The sequence below is a fragment of the Sapajus apella genome, unplaced genomic scaffold (genome assembly GCF_009761245.1).
Source record: "Sapajus apella isolate SASKATOON/1434 unplaced genomic scaffold, GSC_monkey_1.0 scaffold32, whole genome shotgun sequence".
NCBI lineage: Eukaryota > Metazoa > Chordata > Mammalia > Primates > Cebidae > Sapajus > Sapajus apella.
The window spans coordinates 18047354-18061643 of NW_022436972.1; the positions used below are offsets into that span (position 1 = coordinate 18047354).

The following is a 14290-nucleotide window of genomic DNA, read 5'->3' on the forward strand; positions in this document are numbered from 1 at the left end:
GCAAAATTTTTTCACATTCTTTTGGCCACCAGTTTGCTCTAATGATTGTTTCCTTTGCTATACAGAAGCTCTGGAGTTTAATCAGACCCCATTTGTCTCTTTTGGCTTTTGTTGCCATTGCTTTTGGTGTTTTAGCCATGAAGTCCTTGCCTATGCCTATGGCCTGAATGGTTTTGCCTAGGTTTTCTTCCAGGGTTTTTATGGTGTTAGGTCTTATGTTTAGATCTGTAATCCATCTGGAGTTAATTTTAGTGTAAGGTGTCAGGAAGGGGTCCAGTTTCTGCTTTCTGCACATTGCTAGCCAGTTTTCCCAACGCCATGTATTAAACAGGAAATCCTTTCCCCATTGCTTGTTTTTGTCAGGTTTGTCAAAGAACAGATGATTGTAGATGTGTAGTGTTGCTTCTGAGGCCTCTGTTCTGTTCCATTGGTCTATGTCTCTGTTTTGGTACCAGTACCTTGCTGTTTTGATTACTGCGGCCTTGTAGTATTGTTTGAAGTCAGGCAGCATGATGCTTCCAGCTTTGTTCTTTTTGCTTAGGATTGTTTTGTCTATGCGGGCTCTCTTTTGGTTCCATATGAAGTTTGAAGTGGTTTTTTCCAGTTCTGTGAAGAAGGTCATTGGTAGCTTGATGGGGATAGCGTTGAATCTAAATTGCTTTGGGCAGTGTGGCCATTTTCACGATGTTGATTCTTCCCAACCATGAGCATGGAATGTTTTTTCATCTGTTTGTGTCCTCTTTTATTTCATTGAGCAGTGGTTTGTAGTTCTCCTTGAAGAGGTCCTTTACATCCTTTGTTAGTTATATTCCAAGGTATTTTATTTTCTTTGTAGCAATTGTGAATGGGAGTTCACTTTTGATTTGGCTCTCTGTTTGTGTATTACTAGTGTATAGAAATGCTTGTGATTTCTGCACATTGATTTTGTATCCTGAGACTTTGCTGAAGTTGCTTATCAGTTTAAGGAGATTTTGGGCTGAGATGATGGGGTCCTCTAAATATACAATTATGTCATCAGCAAATAGAGACAATTTGGCTTCCTCTTCCTAATTGAATACCCTTTTTTCTTTTTCTTGCCTGATTGTTCTGGCTAGAATTTCCAATACTATATTGAATAGGAATGGTGAGAGAGGGCATCCTTGTCTAGTACCAGTTTTCAAAGGGAATGCTTCCAGTTTTTGCCCATTAAGTATGATACTGGCTATGGGTTTGTTGTAAATAGCTTCTATTATTTTGTGATATGTACCATCGATACCTAGTTTATTGAGGGTTTTTAGCATAAAGAGCTGTTGAATTTTGTCAAAGGCCTTCTCTACATTTATTGAGATAATTGCGGTTTTTGTCTTTGGTTCTGTTTATGTGATTGATTACATTTATAGACTTGTGTATGTTGAACCAGCCTTGCACCCCGGGATGAAGACTACTTGATCATGATGAATAAGTTTTTTGATTTGCTGTTGTATTCTGTTTGCCAGTATTTTATTGAAGATTTTTGCGTTGATGTTCGTCATGGATATTGGCCTGAAATTTTCTTTTTTAGTTGCGTCTCTGCCCGGTTTTGGTATTAGGATGTTGGTCTCATAAAATGAGTTGGGGAGGATTCCCTCTTTTTGTATTGCTTGGAATAATTTCAGAAGGAATTGTACCAGCTCCTCTTTGTATGTCTGGTAGAATTTGGCTGTGAACCCATCTGGACCTGGACGTTTTTTGGTTGGTAGGCTATTGATTGCTGCCTCAACTTCAGCCCTTGTTATTGGTCTATTCAGGGATTCAACTTCTTCATTTAGTCTTGGGAGAGTGCAAGTGTCTGGGAATTTATCCATTTCTTCCAGGTTTACTGGTTTGTAGTAATCTCTGATGGTAGTTTGTATTTCTGTGGGATCGGTGGTGATATCCTCTTTATATTTTTTTATTGCATCTATTTGATTCTTCTCTCTTTTCTTTTTTATTAGTCTGGCTAGTGGTCTGTTTTGTTGATCTTTTCAAAAAAACCAGCTCCTGGATTTATTGATTTTTTTTGAAGGGGTTTTTGTTTCTCTATCTCCTTGAGTTCTTCTCCGATCTTGGTTATTTCTTGTCTTCTGCTAGCTTTTGAATTTTTTTTGACCTTCCTCCTCTAGCTCTTTCAATTTTGATGATAGGGTGTCGATTTTAGATCTTTCCTTTTTTTTCATGTGGGCATTTATTGCTATAAATTTCCCTCTCAACACTGCTAAGCAGGTGTCCCCAAGATTCTGGTAAGTTGTGTCTTCATTCTGATTGATTTTGAAGAACATCTTTATTTCTGCCTTCATTTTGTTATTTATCCAGTCTACACTCAGAAGCAAGTTGTTTGGTTTCCAAGTGGTTGTACGGATATGAGTGTGTTTCTTAATCCTGAGTTCTAATCTGATTGCACTGTGGTCTGATAGACTGTTATGATTTCCATTCTTTTTCATTTTCTGAGGATTGATTTGCATCCCATTATGTGGTCAATTTTAGAGTAAGTGTGATGTGGTGCTGAGAAAAATGTGTATTCTGTGGATTTGTGGTGGAGCGTTTTGTATATGTCTATTAGGTCTGCTTAGTCCAGCTCTGCATTCAAGTCCCGGATGTCCTTGTTAATTTTCTGTCTCGTTGATCTGTCTAATATTGACAATGGAGTGTTGAAGTCTCCTACTATTATTGTGTGGGAGTCTAAATCTCGTTTTAAGTCATTAAGAACTTGCTTTATGTATCTGGGTGCTCCTGTGTTGGGTGCATAGATATTTAGGATAGTTAGCTCTTCTTGTTGGATTGATCTTTTTACCATTATGTAATGCCCTCGTCTCTTTTGATCCTTGTTGGTTTGAAGTGCATTTTATCAGAGACTAGGATTGCAACCCCTCCTTTTTTTTGTTCACCATTTGCCTGGAGATAAATAATAAATAATACATTTTCCATCCCTTTATTTTGAGTCTGTGTTTGTCTTTGTTTGTGAGATGGGTTTCCTGAAAACAGCACACCGATGGGTCTTGACTTTTTATCCAGTTTCCCAGTCTGTATCTTTTGATTGGGGTGTTTAGGCCATTTACAATCAATGTTAATATTGTTAATATATGAATTTGATCCTGCCATTTTGTTACTGGCTAGTTTTCTTGCCCGTTAGTTGACTCATTTTCTTCATTGCATTTTTTGGTCTTTGCTATTTGGCATGCTTTTGCAGTGGCTGGTACTTGTTCCTTTCCGTGCTTAGTGTTTCTTTCAGGAGCTCTTGTAGAGCAGGTCTGGTGGTGACGAAATCTCTCAGTAATTGCTTGTCCGTAAAGGACACAAAAATCCTTCACTTGGCCGGGCGCGGTGGCTCAAGCCTGTAATCCCAGCCCTTTGGGAGGCTGAGGCGGGTGGATCACAAGGTCAAGAGATCGAGACCATCCTGGTCAACATGGTGAAACCCCGTCTCTACTAAAAATACAAAAAATCAGCTGGGCATGGTGGTGCATGCCTGTAGTCCCAGCTACTCGGGAGGCTGAGGCAGGAGAATTGCCTGAACCCAGGAGGCGGAGGTTGCGGTGAGCCGAGATCGCGCCATTGCACTCCAGCCTGGGTAACATGAGTGAAACTCCGTCTCAAAAAAAAAAAAAAAAAAATCCTTCACTTATGAAGCTTAGTTTGGCTGGATATGAGATTCTGAGTTGAAAGTTCTTTTCTCAAATATGTTGAATATTGGCTCCCACTCTCTTCTGGCTTTTAGGGTTTCTGCTGAGAGATCTGCTGTGAGTCTGATTGGCTTCCCTCTGTGGGTGACCTGACCTTTCTCTCTGGCTGCCCTTAGCAATTTTTCCTTCATTTCAACCCCAGTGAATCTGACAATTCTGTGCCTTAGGGTTGCTCTTGTGGAGTTCTCTGTATTTCTTGGATTTGAATGTTGGACTGCCTTGCTAGGCTTGGGAAGTTCTCCTGGATAATATACTGGAGCATGTTTTCCAGTTTGGATTCATTCTCCCCGTCGTATTCAGGTACACCAATCAAGTGTAGATTAGGTTTTTTCACATAATCCCATATTTCTTGGAAGGTTTGTTCGTTTCTTTTCACTCTTTTTTCTCTTGTCTTGCCTTCTCTTTTTATTTCATTAAGTTCAATTTGTGATACCCTTTCTGCTTGATTGATTTGGCTATTAAAACTTGTGTTTGTGTCATGTAATGCTCGTGCTGTGTTTTTCAACTCCATCAAGTCGTTTATGTTCTTCTCTAAGTTGGTTATTCTAGTTAGCATTCCGTCTAACCTTTTTTCAAGGTTTTTGGTTTCTTTGCATTGATAGAACGTGTTCTTTTAGCTCAGAAAAGTTTGTTATTATCCACCTTCTGAAGCCTGTTTGTCAGTTCATCGCACTCTTTCTCAGTCGTGTTGTGTTCCCGTGTTGTTGAGGAGTTGCAATCTCTTGAAGGAGAAGAGGTGCTCTGTTCTTTGATGGTTTTCATCTTTTTTGCACTGTTTTTTTCCCATCTTTGTGGATTTACCTGGCTGTGATCTCGGAAGCTGTTTGATAAGGTGGGTTTCTAGGGACTCCTCAAAGATCTCTTCTTTAAAGTACTCCTTTAACATACACACAATTTATAGCGTTTTACATACTAACTTGCTGAAACGAAAAGAAAATGTGGCCAATTTAAAATTTACTGTAGCATAGAATATGGCCGTAACAGTCCCAATGGAAAGAACAGGATGAAGAATAATATATGTGGGGTGGTTTTTTTTTCTCCCCCTGAATTCTTGTAAGTATAGCACTTCCCATTTTTGAAAAACCTTCTTGTAGCATTCAATCATCTTTTTCTGTATATGATTCTAAATACAGTGATTAGTTTTCACCAGCTGTATTCCACACATGGAATTTTTTTTTTTTTAAAGTGGGTTAGCTTTGCCTGTCAGCTTCTTCCTCCGGTGAAGATATATAACTTGCTTCTCATATTTAGTGCTCATATCCCCAAGAGTGAGATACTGACAGTACCTTTTAAGTACAGAATCCAACATAAAGTCCTATTGTTAAAATTTTTTCATCATCAATTAGGATTTTTTAAATGTGCCAACGCGCTTAAAACTTAGGATAACTAAAATATATTATGACAGTAGGAACTACAAAAACCATCCTTCTTGGGATTTAAAACAATACAAAACAAAAAATAACATCTTGCTTTTGAAATACTATAATTTGAAAACATCTGGTACATTCTCCATTCTGGTTGTACTGTGATTTTTTTCTCATCAACAAAACATGTACCAGTAGTTTTGGAGTTCTGATTCTGCCCCTTCCCCTCTTGGGCTTATGAAGCACATTCCCTGTTTTAGGATACCATTTTCACATTCCCTTCATCAGTTTGATGCAGCGCCCCATCATTCCTTCCAATACTTTCCACCTTTTTCATTTTTATAAGATATATCGGTAGATTCCATTTTTAGGACAAATTCTTGTTTCCCTGACAAGGATGTCCACTCACTTGGTATCAGAAACAGCACATGGTGATATGAAACAGAGAATTAGCAACCCCAGGCATGATCTATCCCCATTTGTCTCATTTTTGACAACACTGGAACTCAGTCAAACAAAGTTACCATAGACCCTACTCTGGCCTGTCATGTACAGAAAGTGACTGTCATAGTTAGCTGAGCAACTTCTCATTCCAGCCCAGAGCACCTACCACTTTGGAACAGGTTCAATACACAATGAAATCGTCATTTTTGTATTTTCTTGTAGTGCCTCTTCCTTTCTCTGGCATCTCAATGCACACTATATTAGGAAAGGACACCTCACATGTTACAATTTGGCAAACGAGGCAGGTAGTAACAAACAGGGCCTTAACTTGCTGTAATTATATGCACAGGTAGGCAAATGCCTAATTCTGTGCAGTGTGTTTCATAACAGATTTTCAAAAGACAAAGACAATTCTAGTCTGTAACAGCCCCATGGAACGGTTAGGTAAGACTTAAATTAAGTTTCTAACTGTAAACAATGCTTTTGTATTGGTGATTATTTTCCAGAAATTGAAATTTCAGGACAGTGCAACACTGCTCGTTGTGTCTTCTTTGGCAATAAATAGCAAGGATCTGGATGGAGAGTGGAGTGGTCACTTCAGAAGGGCCAGGTATACAGCTCGAGAATACTTCATCTCCCGTTCCTGTGCCATACAAAATATCAAGTCCCTGAGGCAGATTCTCGTGATTCTTGGATGAAGCAACTGTTTGGTGGCTCTCAGGCTGGATGTCTCAGAAGCAAGAAGGTTGTCTTTTAAACCCTCACTTCCAGATTCTAGTGGTCTCTTCTTCCTTGGTCCAGTAGCTGCAAGAGCTGTGAGATAAGCATCTCTATGCTGTATCTGTGCAAGCTCCAACTGCTGTAATCTGGCGTTCTGCTTTAATCTCAGCTGTTCTGGGTCTTCTTTATTAGAATGACTCTTGGCTGCAACATTTCTCTTTGTTCTAAATCCTTTCTCTGCTTCTCCAATTGATCCAGCTTTTCAGAAACTGAGCTGTAACCTGGTATCACTACACAAGATATAATTTTCACTTGCCTTGTTAAGTAGCCATTCTATGCTGAGCAATTGCAGTCAGTTTTTCTAGAAGGTTCCTGTGTTGCATGGTAGATAAGTTCACAGCATTAGAGTTAAGTTCTGTAATGTCATGCTTTTTACCAATGTGTAAAATTCTCTTTTGTAGAGCTACAATAAAAAGAAATGATTCATCTTTACATGACTGAAATGAGTGTGCCAACCAATTCAGAGTTTGTTGCTAAGATGCAGGCATTTTCTTCATTAAGGTTGACCTCTGCCATAGAAGTCACATCACTGATGTCATCTTCATCTCTGAATCATGTTCCATTCTCTTTTATTTCATTTTTCTGAGTAGGAGATGCTTGAAGTGACAGAATTTTGTTTCCAGGCAGAGTAATTTGCTTTAGAGTGGACGCTGGAGGAAACTGGCTGGTAGGTATTACTGTGTTCCCTGGCATCATCTTCTGTCCAGATTTCTGAATGGTCATTGCAGAGGAATGTGAGTTTGGTCACCTGTTTTTCATTGCCTCCTAAAGGCTGCTGAACTACTGGTTGCTTGACTTTAACTGCCTGTGGAATCCCAGCTGTTGTGAAAGGACAGGGTCCAGCTGGGCAAGTTTGATTTGAATTGGAGTGCCAGTAACAGGCTGGTCAGATGTGGTCCCAGCAGAAGTAACAACAGTTTTCACAGATGGAAGACAAATGGCTGCACCTGAAGTTTCTCAAAAGTTACTGCTGGAAGGGAGTGTTACCGCTGTTCCAGAGACAACTGGCTTTTCAGGTTGCAGTGAGACTGTTGTCACTGTGTTTGGTACAGATGTCACAAGTGGTTTTGAAGTCTGAAGCAAAACAGTTCCAGCTATTGTTCCTCCTGTTGCAGCAGCTGGGCCCACAGAATGAAGTGTCACAACTCAAGCTTTTGCTCTCCCTGGACCACCAAGTGGGTTCAGAGTTTGCACTGACACAGTTCTGGGTGCTGTTGCTCCAAAAACAATAATGGACTTTTCAGACTGGCTTGAGGACACTGTTGTCACCACAGGAGAAGTTGTTACTGTTGTAGTACAGGTAGCAGTGACTCCCTCACTAGAAGTCTGCTGAACACATTGCTGGATGAAGCTCTGGGAGCTAGGCAGAAATTGTCTAAGCAACCACACTCTTCTTAAGAAAAGGAACCAGGTGAGGCTGAGGTGAAGACTTGAGTTCAACATACAGTTTCCTAGGAAATTCTGCTTCGATTTTTGCATCCAAAAGTTGTTCCACCAGTTTCTTCATATTTTGCTGCATTTCTGGGGACTGTGATCCACCACATGCTAGTTTTATGAACATTGCAAGGAAGTTCTTGCATTTCTTCACATTTTCTAGCATTGTCAGAGAAAGATTAATCTGAACAGCTGCTGAGTTCTCTGCTTTAAAATTGGGCTCATTTGAGGGGGTGGATGATGCTCCCAAACTTCAGGGTAGCTACAGTAATCAGTGGCTTTTCAGGAGTTACTGTGACAACACTGGTAGGCACAGCCACAGAAGGCACTATACAGATTGTGACTGTTTGAGGACTGGCTGGTACTGCTGGCCTTGAAGTTATGTTACTTGTGGTCTCGGCTCTTGCTTGCTGAGGATATACCAACATCAACTGACTACTGTTACTTTTGATCAAAACGGTTCCTGGAGGAAGCTGCAAATTAGCAGGAAACTGGATTGTCGTGGTGTTGGGGGCTTTCACAGCGACCATCTGAGGAGCAGGCAGCCTAGGGCCGCTGCTGAGTTTAGGAGAGGCGCTGACAGGAGCCACTTTGGTCACCAGGGTCCCCACGGGGGACCACAGGGGCTGGGACGCCATGGGCTCCATGCAGACGCTGACAGGAACCTTAGTCATGGCACCCAGGGCCACCGGAGTGCTCTCTACCCGCACTGGCTGCCCCGCCGGCCAGGGCCATAGTCACGGTCCCGGAGGCGCTCACAGCAGCCGGGGGAGCAGCGCCCCCTAGAGGCTCAGCGGCGGCTGTGGCGCTGCGGTTCCGGGAGCTGCGGTGAGGGAAGGCTGGGTGCACAGCCGACTCCGGTGCGGTTGCGGGAGAGCCGCGGGGGTCGCAGCAGCGAAGTCAGTGAGGGGCTCCGGCTGCACTGCAGGACACGCGCCTCCCGAACCTTCTTCTCCTGCGCGCGAGCCTGGGCTGCCCCCGGAGCAACACCCGCCAGGCTTCTCGCAGCTTCCTCAGAGGCGCTCACACATGCGCAGCCTCCGCCTGGCGCCTCAGGCTCGGTCCCGCTGCGGGATGTGACCTCTGCTTCAATGTGAGCACCCACGATCAGGTCAACATGGGTGACGGCTTCAGAGCAGCCAACTGGTGCCTAGCAAAACCAAAACCAGAGTCTCCGGATCTCTAGAAACCGATTAAACAAAAATATTTATAGAACACCTAGTACATGAAGGGCATTTTGTAGGTAGTTTGGTTCCTCTCCTGAAGGAGAGAGCTTTCAGGGGAGTTGGAGATACGTGCACGCATGGGAGATGATGTCTCACTGCAGGGCGGTGCATCATCCGTGCTGAAGGAGTGCCAGTGTTGCAGAAATGGACACAGAGCAGGTCAGTTGATGGACGAGGAAGAGGAGCACTCTCTATGTGCCAGCACTGTTCTAAGTGCCCTGGACCTTCTGGGAACAACATGAACGTTTTACTTTCGTACATGGGACACTGAGGATGTGCTAGGCAGAGATGAGCCCTTTCATGAAAGGAGTTAATCTAGAAATCACGATCTGTCTCATTTGGGAGGAGCTAAATAAATCTCTTTTCAGTGAAGCAAAGGTCAATAAGAAAATGTGTATTTTACCTATAAAATTACGAATCAGAATTTACCATGAGGCATAATCTTAGTCAAGTGCCCAAATGAATGATTTCAGACCACAAATACTGAAACACCGAAGTGATAAGGAGGCAGATATTTCAGTTAGCTACTGCTGCATAACAAATGACCCCAAAGCTTTGGGACTTAAAACAATGATTTGTTATTGCTTATCATTCTGTCAGCTGGGAGGTTCTTTTGCTGGCCTCACCTGGGCTCATGCACACGGCTACATTTAGCTAGGATGTCAGCTGGGTGATAGGCATAGCTGGGATGCTGGATCACCTGAGTCTGTCTCTCCATGTGGTATTGTTTTAAAATATAGATTTTAGCGCTGCCTCAGGATGTAAAGTGTAACAAGGAGGCAGGGTGGGCAGCATGGGCCTGTGGGGCTTATGAGTACCCCTAGCTCCCCCCACAGGGGTCTCCGCACTTGTCAGCTCCGGTTGCCACGTGAAGATTTGGGTTCCAAATGGAGGGCTGTGTGTTCTCTTGCTGCTTATTGTTGCCCCGGTTACTGTGGCAACTGCCAGAGCAGACTTAGCGCTGTGCAGGAGCCCGGGTCTACCTCTCAGCCCTACTTGGGGTTGGTCCTGGTGGAGCTACGCAGGGTTGTGGCAGCACTGCCTCAAAATATGACAGCAGATTCTAATTCTTATGGGTTTCCGCGGGAATTCGTGATATGGGCAGCTATTGTTGGATTTTTCGCTGTTCCCATTTTTTTGTGGAGAAGTTTGAGATCGGTTAGGAGTCGGCTTTATGTGAGAAGAGAGAAAAAGCTTGCTGGTGTGCTCTCTGGACTAATTGACGAAAAATGTAAACTACCTGAAATATTTACCCTTATTAAAAAAAGAGCATGAAGGCTGTGAAGTAGAGCCATCTTTAAAGGAGGCCAGCTTTGAGGAGTAGGCAACAGAGGCACGAAGTTTGGAGGCAACATGTGAAAAGCTGAACAGGTCCAATGATGAACTTGAGGATGAAATACTTGGTCTCGAAAAAGAGTTAAAAGAACAGAAATCAAAACATTCTGAACAAAATCAACTGATGGCTGTTATTTCAAAAACGATACAGTCTCTAGGAGATGAGTCAAAATCTCTCAAATCACAAGTAGCTGAAGCCAAAATCATCTTCAAGATATCTCAAATGAATGAAGAACAACTGAAGATAGCAATAAAAGGTGCCTTGAATGAAAATTCTCATCTTCAGAAAAGCCAGAAACAGCTTTTGCAAGAAGCTGAAGTATGGAAAGAACAAGTGAGCGAACTCAATAAACAGAAAATAACATTGGAAGACTCCAGAGTACACACAGAGCAAGTTCTAAACGATAAAGACAATCACATCGAGACTCTGACTGAACGCTTGCTGAAGATCAAAGACTGGGCTGCTATGCTTGGAGAAGACATAATGGAAGATGAGAACTTGAAATTAGCAATGAACAGTGAATCAGAAGAATGTGCTTACTTAGATCATCCTCCAAAAGGAGCTGTGAAGAAACTGATTCATGCTGCCAAGTTAAATGCTTCTTTAAAAATTTTAGATGGACAAAGGAAACAAATTGATTTTCAGTTATCTGAAGTCGAAAAAACAAAAGAGCTTGCACAGTGCATTAAAAATCTTCAGACTCAACAATCATCTTTGCAGTCTGAAAGCACGCATTTAGAAAGAGAATCAGAAACTTCAACAGAAACTTAATGACTCAATTCTATCAAGAAAATGAAATGAGACTCTATAGGAAATTAACATTATAGGAAAATAACCACTTAGAGAAAGAAGAGAAACTTTCTAAAATAGACAAAAAGATCGTCCATGCCACCGAGAAGCTGGAGACCTATAGAAAGCGAGCCAAAGATCTTGAAGAAGAATTGAAGAGAACTATTCATTACTTTCAATGGCGGACTATTTCTTATGAGAAAAAAGCACATCGTAATTGGTTGGCAGCTCGGACTGCTAAAGGAAACCTCAATGATTTAAGGAAAGAAAATGCTCACAGCAGACAAAAATTAACTGAAATACAGTTTAAACTGTTAGGAAAAGATCCTGATGCACTTTATGTTCCAAATACGGCATTTGGCAGAGAACATTCTCCATATGATCCCTCACCAATGGGTGGATCTTCATCTGAAACGAGAGCTTTTCTCTGTCCTCCAACTTTGTTGGAGGGTCCACTCAGACTCTCACCTTTGCTTTCCAAGGGGAAAGGAAGAGGCTCAAGAGGCCCAGGAAATCCTCTGCATCATCAGATTACCAACGAAAGAGGAGAATCAACCTGTGGTAGGTTACCGGATCCTCAAAAGGCTCCTTCTGACACTGGGTTCCTGTCACCTGGGTGGGAACAGGACCGTAGTATGATGATTCCTCCACCAGGACACCAGGTCTACTGTGGTTGTAGACAAATGGGAAAGTAAATTTATGCTTAAATAAATTTTAGTTGGTTTAAAAAATATATACATATATATTTTATTATTCTTCAGGTGCAGAGAGACCAACAGATCAAGAGTCTATTGTCACTAAAAAGACAGGTTGTGACTGACAGATCCCATGAGAAGGGAAAGTACTATGCCATGCAGGAGCACATGAGGAGGCACTGTGGTCACTGAGAAGGCAGGAGTGATGGGAAAACATGGGCAAGAGCCTTTATTGTGTTTTCCATGGGAAGGAATGAGTGAGGCAAGGTGAACTAGGTTACGGTTTAGGTACTACAGTATGAGTAATTTCAGCAGGCTCTGGGCTTAGGGGCTGTCCCTAGTTATCTGGTACCTGGCCCTGGGGTGATTAGGGCAGAGGAATATTGGCCTAGAGTGTGTGAGTCCTATGGAAGGCTGATGAAGTGGGTAGCTGTGGGCATGAGCTCTGGACTGGTTAGTTTGTGTGTGAAATGCATGCTCATGGGCAACTTGTTTCCTGTCTCTAGGAACTGGCTAACCCTGAGAGGGATGGGCTTGCCAAAGTCAGCAAGGCCCTAGATGTCGAAGCATCAGAATACATAAAAAGACATGGTTAATATGGTATCAGAGCCTCGTCTTCATGTGGCCTTTCATGAAGCGCTCTAGAGGGAGCTCCCTTGGTGGATGTCAAGGACTGTTCAAGACAGCAGAAGCCACAAGGTCACATACAGCCTCAGCTTGGAAGATATACAACATTACTTCTGCTGATCCCATGGGTCAAAGCAAGTCACAGATGCACCCCAGATCCCTGCTCACGCTGAGAGGAGAGGAACATTAACCATGTGGCAGGGGAAGGTCATCACCGTTGTTTTTGCCAACAACCTGCCACAGAAGATGTGGCTTCAGAGTGCTGCCAAGGCCTTTCTGAATGGACCAGATCCAATAGGAAGAGCAGAAAGAAGCTGAGTTCCAGCTCATTTGTCTTTGCTAGTGTGGAGTCAGGGTATAGCTTCCCTCCCGCTGTTGGTCCCCACATTGAGGGTCAGTTGGGTGTTTGCCCAGGAGCCTGCAGGGACTTTTTGTGCCTTTAGAGGAGGGTTGGCATGGCTTTGGGTTGCTGTCTTTGAAACTGCCCCAGGGCCTGGCATCCCGGGAGAGTGCCTGCCTACTCTGGCAGGGAGCCCAAGCCTGTTTGCAAACTGAATGCCTTAGGGTCAGGCTCTCTCATAGACATATTATTTTCTTATCAGGAGTTAAAATAACCCTAGAACTTCTCCCATCAAAATGCAGAAGCTTTATTACAATGAAAATACCACTTGTAAAGCATATGGAATTAGGCCAGTAACAACCAGCATCTACTCCACACTTTAGGGCCCATGAAGCACTTTCTCCTGTGCTCTTCCTTGTTCTCACAGTCACCTGTTTTAGGCCTCATTATCCTACTTTTTCATATCAGAACACTGAAGCTCTAGGGGCTCCCTGCTCCCTGTCTTGCTGGGGGCTCCAAATTGGCTTAGGGCCCTAGGAGTTACCCTAGGCCCAAGGGTGAAGCTATGGGAGCCCTACAAAGCCTCCCCCGTTTCGTGCCAGCACCTCAGTGAATTCCTTCTCTCCCCCATACCTGCTCATTCTGTGTGGCTGCACTCATTAGATTATTTCACCCTTTGAATTAGATGCCTCAGTCCCCTTTGTGGGCCCTGTTAATCTCTGCAGGGGGTACTGACACCCCAGGTACAGCCCAGTCCTGCATGCTGCTCTTTGCTCCAGGGACCCCACCTCGTCCACCATTTGCTGGGAGATTTCAGTCCCTACAGAACACAAGCCTGTGAGGAGCCACACTGGCTCCAGAGCCCAAGCCCCAGTCACTGCTGGGTGCAGTGCACATTCCTCTGCTGTGCAGTGGTGGAGCTTCATTCTGGTGGTCCTTTGTTCTGGATCTAGGTGTCTCAGTGAGACGCCAGCCTGGCTGCTTCAGAGCCCCAGGTGAAGCCGTGATTCTCAATCCGATTGAGGAAGAGAAGGCGGCATCTCAGCTGAGTTGCTGTCCAACATAAAACCACGGGGCATTGTGCTCAGACACACGCTGACACTAACTGAGGCTAATGAGGCAGGGCCTCTCATAATAGCATTCTGTTTCTTTGGAAACCAAGGTGTAGTTTTTAAAATGTCGCATGGCCCTCAAGCACATTTTGCATTTCCTAGAACTTATTCTACCATTTTTACAGGGACCTGTGGCAGGCAGAGCAGCTCCGGCCAGCTTCCCGGCAGGATTCCACTTCCTGTTTGGGTCGCTCAGGGCACCTTCCCGGCAGGATTCCACTTCCTGTTTGGGTCGCTAGGGGCAGCTTCCCTGCAGGATTCCACTTCCTGTTTGGGTCGCTCGGGGCGGCTTCGCTGGAGGATTCCACTTCTGGCTTGGGTCGACCTTGCTACTGCAAGGTACGGCTTGCCCCTTGCCTTTCTGCTCCCTGGGTGTTTCCTTTGTGAAGGGAGGGACCTGGCCTTCTAGAAAACATCTCAAAGCCCTGCTGAAGAGGAGCTCCGGCTTCCTTTGGGATGCCCTGAA

General features: G+C 43.7%; 2 pseudogenes across 1 annotated transcript; one reads left to right on the plus strand and one right to left on the minus strand.

Moving 5' to 3' along the window:
• Positions 1-4220: 4220 nt before the first annotated feature.
• On the minus strand, positions 4221-9551 carry LOC116562428 (annotated as a pseudogene). The gene has a single exon (XR_004273936.1). The product of XR_004273936.1 is annotated as a transcription initiation factor TFIID subunit 4B pseudogene (transcript).
• Positions 9552-9827: 276 nt separating this feature from the next.
• Positions 9828-14065, plus strand: LOC116562430 (annotated as a pseudogene).
• The last annotated feature ends 225 nt before the right edge of the window (positions 14066-14290 follow it).